This window comes from Pleurodeles waltl, chromosome 5 (genome assembly GCF_031143425.1).
Source record: "Pleurodeles waltl isolate 20211129_DDA chromosome 5, aPleWal1.hap1.20221129, whole genome shotgun sequence".
NCBI classification, from domain to species: domain Eukaryota; kingdom Metazoa; phylum Chordata; class Amphibia; order Caudata; family Salamandridae; genus Pleurodeles; species Pleurodeles waltl.
Window position 1 is genome coordinate 1,001,961,615 of NC_090444.1, and position 13,899 is coordinate 1,001,975,513.

At 45.4% G+C, this 13,899-nt stretch overlaps 1 protein-coding gene across 2 annotated transcripts in view; it reads right to left on the bottom strand.

Moving 5' to 3' along the window:
* The window catches only part of MOXD1 (monooxygenase DBH like 1), a 759,590-nt gene that overhangs the window by 457,522 nt on the left and 288,169 nt on the right, over positions 1–13,899 (bottom strand). The gene's annotated exons all lie outside the window — the stretch shown is intronic.

Below are 13,899 nucleotides of genomic sequence, written 5' to 3' on the forward strand. Positions count from 1 at the left end.
ATCATAGGGCAGGTCACTGTCAAATTGTATCCTATATTTTGATGAAATAGCCCAATGCCAATTTCTATCAAAAATGTTTCTTGGGCTGGTATGAAAGAGGAACCTTTCAAATCCTACTGAGAAAGTTATAATTTGTGGGAAACAGTGATGCATTTAGTGTGGGACCACTTTTTAACAAGATGGAGTAACAGTGGAAATAGCAATGCGCACACATTTAGGAGCTTTGCTCAGTATTACAAAACAACAAAGAAAAACCGATACAAAAGTACAAGGTAAGGCCAAGAAACACTAGCAGAAGAGAGACAACACGTATCGAACAGAGAAGAACAGTGAACACATTGCCAGATTGGGTCTCAACATAATATCAACCTTAAGGTCAAGATTAAGCCTGTGTGTCATATTTTTAATTATGTGATTGCATTGTCGCACAGACCTAGCTAGTGGTCTGCCCATAACTTATGGAATATTGTCATTTCCTTATGGATATGTCACCGAGTTGCCCTGTAGCTCTCAATGATGTGAAAGATGTCACAAGATATGTCACCCACTAGGTTTGTATTACTTAGCGATATTCATTTTTAAGGGTATTTTTCAGCCTGAAGCTCAGTCTGTTGGTCATTAACATTTGTTTGGCTTGTGGACAGGTGGACTGTGAATTGTCGACATGTAGAGCTTCATGGGATCCTTTATGCTCACTAACAGAAGGTGACTAAAGGGATGTCATGTTGAAAAAGTCCTGCAACTCGTATACAGCAGGCAGAAGACATATTGTTCAAGTGGGACTTATGCAAACTACGTCAGAAAAAGGGTACCCAACATCTTCATCCTGTGCCAGAAGTGTGGGTAGGAGATACCTTGTAGTTTTGACAATATTCTAAAACAATATTTCAGACACCCCCACCTGCACACCTGCACAGAACAATACTGTTTTGAATTTACTACCTTGCATTGACACTTTATTTGATTCTGTATTAACAGTAGATAATGTATTAGTCTAATCAGATTTGTAATGGCTTCGTTTTAAGCTATAAATATATTTTTTTAAATATATAAAAAACACCTTCACAGAATGAGTCGCATGCGCATTGTGAAGGTGATCATGGATGTCCAAGTAAACGAGCACCCCAGGTCACGTAGTCACATCACAAGCAACACTTTACACCTACAAAGTAACCAAGAAATAGGACACACACACCATGAATAAAATAGAAGACGTTGCAATTTTGTAAGGAACCGATCTGCATGCACCACTATAATGAGCAAAAGAAAGAAGAGGGGGGTAGATAACCTCAGGCACCAATGCATCAAAGAAAACAATCCCCTACACACTGTGTTCTGCGCATTTTAGAGTACTCAGAGAAAGACCTTACATGTCCACTCTGTCTCAGTATGTAAAGCCAGTTTCCAGTGCTCCAAGACAAAAAACACCATAGGCAGGCTATAGTCTCCCAACTAGGTTGCTTCAATAGTCAGGCAAGGATTGCTCCAGTATGTAAAACACCGTACCCAGGTGAGCATGCACACTTTCCTAGTATGATGAGTAAAATAGCGATGCCAGGCCCATTTCCAGAAACATACTGCTCCAGTATTCAAAGCAACTTTCCAGGCTAGTTCCACATTATTGCAATATGCAAGTTTTCAAAACATAGCTAGTGTCTCAAATTGCAGGATTTAATGCAGCATCCGCATATCAGTACTTGCAGTGCCATGCTTGTTAAAGCATGTGTCACTTAGTTTGCATTATCCACACGGTCCCCATATCTAAGCACTAATTTTAGCCATTCCCAGTGTCAGTATCTTGAAATCTTTATAGCAAATAGGGAGATAAAACGTATAAAACAAAAAATATGACCAACCTTATTGTAGAGACGGACATTGACAGATGACACTAGCAGGTGATCCGACTGGAAGCATTATATTTAAGCAATAAACTGCACCATAACAGATCAGAAGGGTACCCCCTTCCATGTTCCCCCTCATTAAGAAAGTGGGCATTTTCTTGCTTGAACCATTTATGTAACTCTGCATGTTTGTGGATTCCCTGTCTGGGTCAGTTTGACAGTTGGGCTGGTTGCACCTCACACTAGACAGTGACACAAAGGGAGCTGGGCTGTAGTCTACATTTCCTGATGAGCCATCTGTGCTAGGAGGGAGGGGAGGAGTGGTCACTTACACCTGAAAGAGCTGTGCCTGCCCTCACACAGTGCAGTATCCACCCCCCTGGTGAGTATCTGGGGCCTGGCCTGGGCAATGCAGGATTACACAATCAAGAGAGACTTTGCTTTGAAGTAGGACTACTTCAAAGGAGAAAAAGGGTATAAGAAGAGCACCCAAAACCACAGACATCAGAACACTTCTGGAAACCAAGAGGAACCTCTGCCTGTGGCTGTGCTTTGTGGAGCTATCCTGCAGTTGCCGTTTCTACCAGAGTAAGAGGGCAAAGACTGGACTTTGTGTGCCTTCCATCTTGTGAAGCTCTCCAGGGGCTTGATTTAGAGCTTGACTCCTGTTGTTTGAAGTCTCAGGGATAGCAAAGCCTTCTCTCTGCCAGCACCTGGAAGCTCTGGAGAAACTCCTACTACCAAGTGGTGCCCATCCAGTTCCTGGTACCCTTAAAGGAGAAGCTGGCAGCCTAAGAGGAAGAAATCCATGCACAGAACGCTGTGCGGGAAAAAGATCGACGCAACTCCGATCTCCGGTTGAAAAATCGACGCAGCGCCGGCTGAAATTCGATGCTCAGGGTTGTTTTGGCACTTGTACTGCCAACAGGCTGGCGGTACAATTTGCCGTATTATGACCGCGGCGGTAGCGCTGCGGTCACATCACCGGGACCTGCGGTTTCCCGCCATTTTTGTCGCAGCGGTTATAATCCGCCAGGGCAGCGGTAGAGACCACCATGGAAAGGCTGGTGGGAAGGGGAGTTGCGGGACCCCTGGGGGCCCCTGCCTGCCCATGCACTTGGCATGGGCAGTGCAGGGGCGTCCCAGGCACAGCCCCACCCTGCTTTTCACTGTCTGCACAGCAGACAGTGAAAAAGTGCGACGGGTGCAGGTGCACCCGTCGCACGGCCGCAGCACCGCCGGCTCAATTAGGAGCCGGCTCCAATGTTACGGCCGATATCCCCGCTGGGCCGGCCCAGTGGGGATGTTGTAATGCAGCCAGCGGGATTGGGGCCACATAGGTGGCCGCTCGGCGGTCCAACCATGGCGGGTTGTAATGAGGGCCTATATGTCCTACCTTAACCATACACTGCACCCTGCCCTTGAGGCTACCTAGGGCCTACATTAGGAGTGCCTTACATGTAAGAAATGGGAAGGTTTAAGCCTGGCAAGTGGGTACACTTGGCAAGTTGAATTTACAGTTAAAAACGGCACCCAGAGACACTAAAGTGGCAGGTCAGAGACATGATTACAGAGCTACTTAGGTGGGTGGCACAACCGGTGCTGCAGGCCTACTAGTAGCATTTGATTTACAGGCCCTGGGCACCTCTAGTGCACTGTACTAGGGACTTACTAATATATCAAATTTGCCAATCATGGATAAGCCAATTACATACACATTTTGTAAAGGAGCACTTGCACTTTAGCACTGGTAAGCAGTGGTAAAGTGCCCAGAGTATCAAAAACAGAGTCCAGCACACATCAACAACCTCGGAAACAGAGGCAAAAAGTTAAGGGAGACCACGCCAAGGATGAAAAGTCTAACATTTATCAAAGAAGCAAACCTAATCTTTTCTGCTTACATGGATTATCATCTTGTGGGGTCATAGCCAAAATGGTGCTGAGTGTATTTGCAGTGGCATGAGGCTCTGGCCTGGCCCATACAGATCCTGCATCCATCCATCCTCGTGAAACCCGCTAACACCCCAATTTCCCACTGTGACTCTCCTGCGATTCTCCCAGAGGACGATCAGTGACAGCTGCCAGAGTCAGCAGTACCATTGCTTGGAGAGTGGGCTTGGCCTGTGACACCAGTGTATTGCAGCCCAAGTGGCCCTCTGACTTCAAGGCCTGTGGGGAAGAGCATAGTAATTTGACCCTAAAGGAGGAGAGGAGTGAGAGACATGTTGCACCTGTGGAGTGGAAGACCGGTGCTAGAGGCCTGCAGAGATCAGCAAAGGGAGAGGCCAGCAAAGGTCGGTCTTCTGCACCCAACCGAGAGGTATGCCATGGCCTGCACGGTGAGCGCCAGCCTAAGGAGATGGACACCGGGTCAGTGAGACCTGCAAGAGAAGGTGAGGCCTGGACGCGACCAGGAACAAATGAGTTTCACTCCCCCCACCAAAGGGACACTGATGGTACCAGGTGTGGATGCACAGGGGGCCCTGGGGAAGGGTCCTCTAAGTAGGAGGGACTCTGGACCACACAAGAGGACTGCCAATCACTGCAACTGAGGGTTTAGTATGGAGAGCAAATGAAGAAAGGGGCCGAGGTGCCTAGCTGAAGAGGTTGCAGTGAAGCAAAAGACACGGGAAAAGCCTCTGCCAGCTGTCCTAGGGCCCCTCTAGGATGGTGGTTAGACGGAGGTGGCTTCAGCATGACAAAGTGTCTAGGGATTGTCAGGGGACTTGAACTAGCACACACAAAAGGCCTCTGCAGAGGAGGACTGGAAAGAAAGAGAGAGGCTGGGGTTCACTGGCAGGTAGGAGCTGGGCTCCCTAGCAAGGGCATTGTGGCATGATGAAGGCGACACCAAGCTGCCTTTGCCCCTACAGAAGGCCATTCCAGGACATTCAGTGGTCGCACCTTCCTGGGACAGAGCCAATGGGTGTTGCATATGAAGTGAGGTGGGCTTCTCCCCTCGTGGGTACCGCTGGGTGGTGGGCCTGGAGACTGGTAATGGTTCGGCCCAAAGCCTCCAGGCCATCTCCTCCCCAAAAGCTATCAAGGTAATGTTGACATCTCCCCCCAATCCATTAATTGGAAGCCATGCTGAAAAACTGTACAGGAATGTTTTATAAAATCCTTTAAGCCATCCAGAACTTGAAAACTACCATGAAGCCCCAGCTAGAAGCCATTCAAATGGAAACAGGGCTACAGTGACCGCACAAAGTTGGTGGAGAGAATGGATGATGAAGAATCTTCCCTACTTTTGATGCGCCCCCACTATGCCGACCATGCAAGAACAACTGAAGACCCTGAAGACAGAGGTGCAGGAGCTCAAGGTGAGAGCGGAGAATTTGGAAGGGCAATCTTGACATAACAATTTCTGCTTCCTAGACTTCCTCAGAAAGTCAGAAGGTCCCAATGTGGAGTTATTCTTGGAGGACTGGCTGACTGGTACTGGTGAATCAGATCCCAAACTCGATCAAAAAAGTCAACAGGATCCTGGGTCAGCCATGCGCCCCCCCCCACCCCGGGCACTCCCACACCTGGTAATAGCACGTCTGCTGAACTATAGAGACCAAGATCTACAGTTGCAAATGCTTTGGGCCAAGAGCCCCGGAAGTTCAACAGGAACCTCATTACAGCATATCCAGATTACACAGCTGAAGTCCTGAGGAAACGCAACACCTTTGGAGTGGTCAAGGCGCAACTCCTAACCTTAGGGTTTTTATATGCACTTATGTTTTTACCAAGGCTCCAGGTGGTGGACACAGATGGCTCTTTTTTTTTTCCACACATCCGAAGAGGCTCGGAATTGGTTGCAATCCAAGGGGATCGAGGATTCTCCTGACACAGAAAAAGGTGACCTGGTGGTCTGAAACAGTGGTAGACACCACCAGGATTGTCCCCACCAGCTGTGGGGCCACCCGTGGAGGAACTGACTGCCAAAGAATGGGTCCATGTGGTGGCAGAGACCTTCTGGCATGGCTCAAACAGGTATAATGTCCTGGCCCCTCAGACAGGCCTGGAATCAAGAGCGGGAACTCATGGTGTGAAGACCTCAGAGGAGGAGAATAGTGGCACCCCAGAGGGATTGCCACTGTGGCAGATGCCAGGTCAGTATTAATATACGTGGAGTGGTGAGTCCCAAAGGGCCTTGTTTTACTGTCCTATTGGGGCGCTTCATGACGGGCCTTGGACTGCTCCGGATGGACCAAACACCAGAGTGCAACTGACTCTCAAAGAGCCAGAGAAGTTTGGATGGTGACTTCTTGCTCCCAAACAGACTTACTGTAAGGACACTGCTATTGCTTTAGGTCTCCGAATTGCTGTTGGTCAAAGTGTGTGGGAAGTTGTGGCAAGATGCACATTTGTGTTCAAGCCAAGGGTGTGGGTGTTTTGTTTCAATTCATGTTTTTTAGTTTCTGGTCCATAGGGGGAGGGAGATATCAGAGGGAGGTAGGTGAGCTGGGGAGGGGAGACAAAACTACATTCATGGGTCTTTCACCTCCCGGCCTAAACATGCAGCAATGGATGTGACATACACTGTAATAACATGGAACATCAGGGGTATGGCAATGCCTGTGAGTCATCACAGGGTGTGCACATATCTTAGACAAAGGAACATACACATAGCCTGTATACGAGAATCCCACCTCACGAAGGATGAAGTAGCAAAGGGGCCAGGCATTGGGGAGGTCAGGTGTATGGGACTGGGTATTCAGCATATGCACAAGAGGCCCTAATTTTGATAGCCTCTGGAGTACCCTTTGTGCACATCAAAGTTGATACAGAAGTGTGGTATGTGCTACTAGAAGGTGAACTGGATGGCAGACCCATGTTGATGGTCACAGTCTATGACCCAAATGCGCTCCAGGGTGAGTTCTCTGACACCCTGTCCTTAGCTCTGCTCCGGGACTTCTAAGCCCCAGACATTTGGGGAGGGGACACGGAGACTGACCGATCAGTACGCCGTCTTCAGGGAAACTAGGCATACAGGCGACACAGCGCTTTCAGCAGTAGATAACAACGGCTCAGCTCTATGATGTGTGGTAGTTGAGGCCCTCGGAGGACTTGAAATTCTCCTACTATGCCCCAGACCACCAGGAGCATATGACGCCAGACTACATCTTGGGGATCTCTGAGTTCTGGCCCAGGGTAGTTAGCTCTGAATACCTGAGGTGAATGCTCTCAGATCACTACTGTACACCCCTAGACCCCCCCGGGCCAGACCAGGACAAGGTCTGGGCTTATGTGTGGGCAACTGAGTACAGATAGAGGAGCTGGAGGAGCCCCTACAGTTATAGAAGATGCACGAAGTTGTCCAGCATGTGGCCTGCAGTAAAGTACCTGGCACCGAAGGGCCCCCACTGGACTGTTATGTCACTTATAGCATTACTTTGGCTCACCGCTTATTAGAGGTCTAACAAGAGGCACATTGAGAAGTAATCTTGCCAGAATCCCTCTGTGAGGCTCTTATTTTTGTGTTAACTATGCCTGGAAGGGATCCCCTAGAGGTGAGTTTGTACCGTCCGCTATCAATGCTATTTTTTTAAGAGAGGTCCTCCTCACAAATAGACTGTTGCCTGTATTACCAAAACTGGTACTCTCTGACCAAAATGTCTTAATTCCCCAAACAGCAACTTTCTACAACATTCGCAGACTGTGCCACATCATGGGGTTCCTTGAAGTGGCTGCTAACCTCTTGATAGCGGTGTCCTTGGTCATCGAGGAGGCATTTAACACCGTTAGTTGGTGTTTCCTCCTGCTTGTGTTGGAAGGGCTAGGGCTGGGACTTGAGTTCCTGGGCTGGTTAAAATTATTCTACATGGCCCCACAGGATAGGGTGAAAATGGGCCACCAGATATTGCACAAGCTTCCCTATTGCTACTTATCACTTGTAGTTTTTGCCGTAGAGATAGAGCTCCTAGCCTGTCTGCTGCAGGCATGGGCTGGACTGGGGCATGGCCGTGGGGGCAGATTGGCATGTGATATCCCTCTACACGGATGATGTCATAATTTATACTTAAGGTTCTCAGTTTTATTGGTATTTTTTTTTCAAGCATTTCCATCTGTATTTATCCATATTTATTTTTGGGCCATCTTATTTGTATTTATCCATATTTTTTTGTGTTTTGAGAATAATTTAAGTCATAAAATGGTAAATTTCCATATTTATTTAACTGACAGGCATTCACTCATACTGTGGTGACTGTCGTGTTTTGGCGAATTAAGCACTGAAATATAGCAAAAGAATACATCCACTGATACATATTAGCATCATATACGAATATATGCTAACATTTGCCTGTATTTAAGGAAATCTCATCCTGTTTTTTTAAACTTCTTATGCTTGTATCTGCTCAGCTGTTGGCCTCGAATTCAGGAAGGACAGCATGGAGAGCTACTCAAAAGAACCACAATTTTCTGTATTTTCCACTTTTAGAAATAAATACAGACAGAAAACACTTTGCTTTCTGTCAGTACTTATCTGTAAAAATCAGCAAAAATGGAAACCGGGGAGGCTTATTTATACTCAAGACAATTGGTAGGTGTTGCTGAAACTTCCCAAGCTCTACTGACTGGCCTTAAACCCTTCACTGCTAAGCCACCCTCCCTCCGTGCTAAGCCTTTTTTTGGCTGTTTGGGATAGTTTGCACTTAGATCCCCATAACTTTTTTCCACATAAGAGAACACCAAATTTTCATCCTTTTTTGCCAACATCCTGGGGATTCTAAAGTTACCCGTGGTTTGTGGATTCCCTTTGTAGTGACCGAAAAATTAGCTAAAATACAGCTGCAATTAGTTTTTGGGGGAAAATGATAAAAAAGTGCTGCAGAAGAATGCATCTTTTTTCCCCTGTAAGTGGCATTGACATATGCATGGGCACAAATTTCCTACCACCTAGCATTCCCCTTGGTCTCCTGATAAAAATTATGTCTCACTTGTGTGGGTGGGTCAAGTACATGAGACAGGGAAGGGCCAACAACTTGTATAGATTGAAGGGGCACCAAAGCATGTTGATAAGCACAGGTTTTTTTTAATGTTTTATGCTAAATCTGCTTTGTGCATCCACACAAGTGAGGTATTTTCATGTGGAGGCCAAGGGGAATGCTCAGTGGTAGGAAATTTGGGCCATCGTATGACCCCCACACAGAAATGTGAGGAATATGTGATTTTTTTTGAAATGCTAACATTTGGACCCTGGAAAGAAGAACAGTAGGTTTGACAGCAGGAGTGGCGCTTTGGAGTAAGGGTGACTACAAGCACACACCCCCACCGGTGGATCCATGATACCTGAACCAGTGATTTATAATGCAACATATGAACCGCAAGCTTTAGGTGCAGTATATGTTATTATTAGCATGCATGTGACATGTATTAGCATATGTTTCCTTAGGGAGTGGCACCAGGGAGTCATCCTTGGTCCTGATGAAAAGTCTAAGGGTAGGCTTTGAAACATGTAGACCAGGAAGGAAAGTACATAATACACCCCCTTCCACTTACCCCGTTTTTAATAATACCCCTACTAGGGCAGATATTACAATGTTGATTTCCTTGAGAGGCATGTATTTTTAACTTTTTTCAAGATCCCCCACTCCGATTCTTTACCATTACAGTGAATTAGGTTACAAAAAGTGCTCCCACGTAATTCGTTGCTCGCAGCACACCTCGTTCTGCAGTGAAACAGGATGGACTTAATGATGAAGCATGCCACCAAAGGATAACCCTGGTGATGAGGGATTTTTTAGGAAAACCACAGTTTTCCCTTAAAACTTTTGAAGAAAGTTAATTTTGCTGATTCGGGCTAGGCTTCTGTTAGGTTATATTATAATACAATGGATGACCAATACTCGGATGCCGGAAAGTGTGGATGATATGGGGTGAACGTAAGGAAGGGTACACAGGTCCCGGATTGGCTGATGCATAGGAGCAGCCATCTGAGGGGGCTGAATCGAATGGCACGGGTGGACACATTTTGTTGGAATAGGTACATCCAGCAACAGCACCATTGGATGCCCTATGCACCACATCTGCTGCTTTGGAGTGTGCCGGACATAAGGGCTCTACTGGATTAATATGACCTGGTCCCATGGCAAGAGGCAGGTATTACACTGAGGGGGTTCCTAGGACCTGTCTCTGTCAAGTTTCTAATGACCTGGGGGCTGGCATCTTCCTGGCACATGGCACATATATGCATGCAATACAGAACATTTGGGGTGAGGAACGGGGGAGCTGCAGACACACGAGGGGCTCCTATGTGTCCTCACCCACGGGATGGGAAGTCAAGCGGTCACAATGTTGTATGGAACACTATTGGCCAATGATCCAGCTCAATCACAGCGTAATAAATCCAAGTGGGAGGTCTATCTTGGCATCAACCTCACAGCTAAGCAATGGGAGATGGCTCTGGAGCAAGTAAGCAGGTTTCCCTAATACTCGCTTGAAATTCACGCCCAATTACCTACATCAGACATACTTCACACTATATTCCCAAATTTGTCCAGATGCAGCATTTGTCCACATGGTATGGGTATGCCCAGTGCTGGCGCATGTGTGGGAGCAAGTCATGGAAGTTGTCTCAGTGGTGGTTGATGTCCAGCTAGCCCCTGATTCCTTGTTCTGCCTCCTAGGGATTCGAAAGAGAACAAAGATAATGAAATGCCTTATGAAATTTTTGGACCTAGACATGATACTGTTTAAGCGCCAGATTGTGATGCACTGGAAAGCAACTGTGCCTCCTCTGGAGCTGGGCTGGATCCAAGATGTGCACAGATGGCCAATGGCAGAGACTGATCATTTAGCCCAAGGTGTGTTTCAACAGGGTAGAGCCAGGGCAGTTATGCTGTGGAACATGTATGTGCTGAAGTTGAAGGACAAATTGGGCAACCACGATGACCAGGACACCCTTTAAAAGCGAGGGGGAATGCCCAGCCCTGAGTTGCTCTGGTATGTGATCTATATGTCCCTCCCCTCACACTCTCTTAAGTATAAATGTAGACAAATTTTGATCTGCTTTTCATTGAGATGTCACTCCCTTGGACCGAGTTCTGTTACAGTTAAGATGTGTTTGTTATGTCTACAAGCATCTCTGCACTTGCACTGCGAACAGGGCCTGTGATGGGTACACAGGCTGCCGCACTCCGGCAACCTTAGTTGAGTGAAAGGTTGGGCAATGAGATGTGATTTGTAATGCATTTTTGTCTGTCATTGCTGACAAGGCTGTATTCCAGTCCGATGCAGTAATTGTTTACTGTTCACTGTATGTTGTCATATGAAAATAAAAATGCAATAAAGACATATGTTTAAAAAATGGATGATTATCTTGTTTACTAGTTAAGCAATGTAAACAGCTGTTCAAGATGTTTTAAATGTAATTAAATCATACTCCTGAGATTGAAAAATATTTAAAATATATTCTGTTTTATGGACCTATCCTTCACTAATAAATGATTTACCCACACCCAACTCCCATTTTGGACTATTATTGAAGTCGAGGTTTATCACACATCTAGAGATGGCCTATTGTTGTACTTCACAAGGTCCAAATGACCGCCATACCTCTAAGATTAAAATTCCTCTTGTTGTAAGACCAAGTGATGATATCTCTTTAAGAGCTGTGCTATGGAGGGGTCAGCATCCTTAAACTTTGCATCACCTCCCAGGACCTGAGATAATGCCTGAAACATCCACCCCACCTCATTCAAAATATGAAATAAATATAGCATAAACAGTTAATAGCTTTCTCAGAGAATGAGAATATAAAACATGTTAAACTAGGATCATAAACTCCTTCTGTGGCAAATATTAGGTATTTCATATATCCTCCAAAATATACTTCAGCATCAGACCAAGTTAGGGTTCTCTGTGTCTCCTCTGTCTCAGATCTAGCTTATTTTTAGATCAGGAGATTTGTACTAGACCTCTCATATCACAACAGGCCCTCATTATGAGTTGCCCGGACATAAATCCCAGGAGGGATGCCATTAGGGGTAGCAACAAGTGGCCCTGTGTTTCCTGACTTGATATTACCAGGTCTGAATACACCAGTCCAAATTTTATTAATATAAATTCCCTCCCAGTAAAACCATGGCTGGAGAGAAACAATTTTCAGGTGCTCCTTAAGGATAAATAGAAACATCTTCAGCACAGTTTTGTAATAAAAAAGAACAAGTTGTGACCATTTGTGAATGTGTTCTTGAAAAGAAAGATTTGTGCCAAAAATGACTGCTAAGTTTCTTGCAGTTGAAACAGGAGGTGGTGGGCACAAGGTCAGCTGGCCACCAAGCAGGGATGCAGAATGCTGAGTCACAGAATATTCTATTTTTAAGGTGTTTAACTCAATGGATTGGAATTCATCCATAAGACTTTGAAGACATGCAGTGTTAAGATTAATTTTACGTAAGGTCTGATTGCCACCTAGTCTGTGGAATGTCACTGACATATCAGAAGAAAGTGTAGTCAAACACGCTGAATACAAACTGAATAGAGTAGTGCTGAGTGCCAAACCCATGGGACACTTCATGGGTTCCTATGAAAACTAGAATTACATGGGGCATAAGAATTGCTTGGAACCGATGTGTCAAAAAAAAGGAGAACCAGCCTAGAACACAGCCGCCACATCTGCTGCCTTATGGCAGGACAGTCAGATATTGTGGGATGCTATGTCAAAGGTCACCAACAGATCTAGCAAAGTTAGGACAGTGGCACTGTCAATTCTGAATTAAGATTGATGTACATTAGACCTATCAGCCTTAGGGTGGTCTTACACCAAACCTTTTGCCTTTACCCTCCACTTTGTGATGAGATTAATTTCTAGTTGCTGTAGGACACTTTACCACTGGTATCCAGTGCAAAAGTGCTTGTGCTCTTTCACTTACATATGGTAAAATTGGCTTACACCTGATTGGCATATTTAATTTACTTATACATCTCTTGTAGAGTGGTATACCATGTTCTAAGGGCCTGTAAATTAAATGCTGCTTGTTGGCCTGCAGTACTGAATTTGCCACCCACTTCAGTAGCATTTTAAACATGTCTCAGGCCTACCATTGTCCCCTGTATGTACAGTTGTTAAACTGGCAAAATAAACATTTTGCCAGGTGTAAACCTTCCTTTTTAATACATATAAGACACCTAAACGACTAGGTGCTAAACGACCTAAGAGGCACAGTGGAATGTATTTAAAAATTAGGGCATGCACATTCGGCTTTTAAATGTCCTCCTGAATTTGTTTTTCACTACTGCAGGGCCTGCCTCTCCCATAGGATAACATTGAGTTACCTCATTATTTAATAAGTGATAATTTTCAATTGGGGCAAGAAGACATGTTGAGTTTGGTGTCTAAAGAATTGTACATTAAAACCCTCTTCAATGGAAAAGTCAGATTTCTTGATCCACTTGGTGTCTGCAGCCTGTATCCTAGGTCACATGACTAGGTGTAGCTGGCATTTGGTCTTTGTATATTGCTTCCAGACAGTGAGACAAAGGGGGGAATAGGTGCTGGCAGGATGGGCCATCTCTGACTTGATGAGGGAGAGGCTATCACCTAACAGCAGAAAAGCTGCTGCCCAGCACATTCACAAAGGGTTTGGACACTAGTTTTTTGCAACACTAGATAAGCTGGGGCCAGGGCAGAGAGGCAGTAAATTCCAAATACCTCAGGGTTTCTATACCTCCAGAACCTTCTTTGTTAAGTTATTATGTTTTATATTACGTTTTACATGTGTTATCTTTTGACTCTGTCAGCTATCAACTGGGCTTTGCTCTGAGAATGCTGATGGGCTGGGTATTCCATATTGCAGTAGAAACAGTATGGAACTGAGCCTGCCAGGGTTTGAATGTATTTACTTACTACTGAAATAAACTACATTATCATAATATGTCTGTGATTCCTACTTCTTATACGTAGTGACAATGATGGGATCCTGTTCCCTGGTTCTAGCTCTTGCATCGGAAGCAAACCCCTGAACCGTTTTGGCAATATCAAGGTGGTGGTCAGAGCATGGCATGCAGGTACTATAAATTTAGTTGTGTATCAACTTTGAAGCCACTCAGCTAACTCAATAACATT